This window comes from Carcharhinus amblyrhynchos, chromosome 16 (assembly GCF_965287045.1).
Source record: "Carcharhinus amblyrhynchos chromosome 16, sCarAmb.v2.hapA, whole genome shotgun sequence".
In the NCBI taxonomy this organism is placed as follows: domain Eukaryota; kingdom Metazoa; phylum Chordata; class Chondrichthyes; order Carcharhiniformes; family Carcharhinidae; genus Carcharhinus; species Carcharhinus amblyrhynchos.
Window position 1 is genome coordinate 30654834 of NC_137339.1, and position 1318 is coordinate 30656151.

Genomic DNA, 1318 nt, shown 5'->3' on the forward strand with positions numbered 1-1318 from the left:
CGCCCCTTGCGTCATCACGCCAGCACGTGCCTGTGACGCGGGCGCCTGATGCCGCTGAGCGCGCATGCGCGGCAGCTTCACTCTGCTGGAGGGCAATTTAGTATATTGGGGCTGCTCTGTGCATTTCTTTTTGCTTGATTATCTCTGCATCTTTTTGATTGATTATCTCTGCATTTTTTTTGATTGATCGTCTCTGCATTTCTTTCTGGGTGGCAGAGTAGCACAGTGGTTAGCGCTGCTGCTTCACAGCCTCAGGGACCTGGATTCAATTCCTGGCTTGAGTCACTGTCTGTGCGGAGTTTGCACATTATCATCGTGTCTGTGTGGGTTTCCTGTCGGTGTTCCAGTTTCCTCCCACTAGGCCAAAGATTAGGATGCAGGTTAGGTTGATTGGCCATGCTAAAATTGCCCCTTAGTATCCTGAGATGCGTAGATTAGAGGGATTAAGGGGTAAATATATGGGAGTAGGACCTGGATGGGATTGTAGTTGGTGCAAACTTGATGGGCCCAAAGGCCTCTTTCTGCACTGTAGGGTTTCTAAGATTATCTTTGCATTTTCTTTTGACTGATTTTTGTCTGCATTTTTTTTTGATTCTCTCTGCAGCAATGTTGCGATTTGCAATCCATGGTGCACCACGTAATGCTGGGGATAATGAGCACATATAAGCCAATGTCTGTTATAAAGGTCATCTGGATCAAAAATCGTTTTCCTACATGAAGACGACAGATTGAACTAAGAGAAAAGCAAAATACTGTGCATGCTGGAATCTGATACAAAAACAGAAAATGCTGGAAAATCTCAGCAGCTACGACAGCATCTGTGGAGAGAGAATAGAGTCAACGTTTCAAATGGAGCCATCAGAGCTGATGAAGTGTCACCCTGGCTCAAAACATTGGCTCTGTTCTCTCTCCACAGACTCTATCAGACCTGCTGAGATTTTCCAGCATCTTCTCTTTGGTATTGAACTAAAAGAAGCTGTACATATCCATTGATGGAACGGTCAAGAATGTGTACACTATTAATTTTTGCATCCCAGTACATATGACAATAAAATCAAAATCAAATCAATAGCTTCATTGCATTACACCATTTAGACTGTAGCAACTGTGTCTGGCTCTAGAAGAACATTCTAAACAACAATCCCAGGCATGATCTTTCCAAAAAAGATAGCTGAGATCTTACCACTGTTCACAATGGTGGGATCTGTCCATTCCGCAGTAATCGCAGTTGGCCACCAAATTGACCTCGCTGCAGCGGGAGCAAGGCGTGAATGGCAAGTAAGATTCCGTCCAAAGTGTTTTGGGGGGATTTCAACAC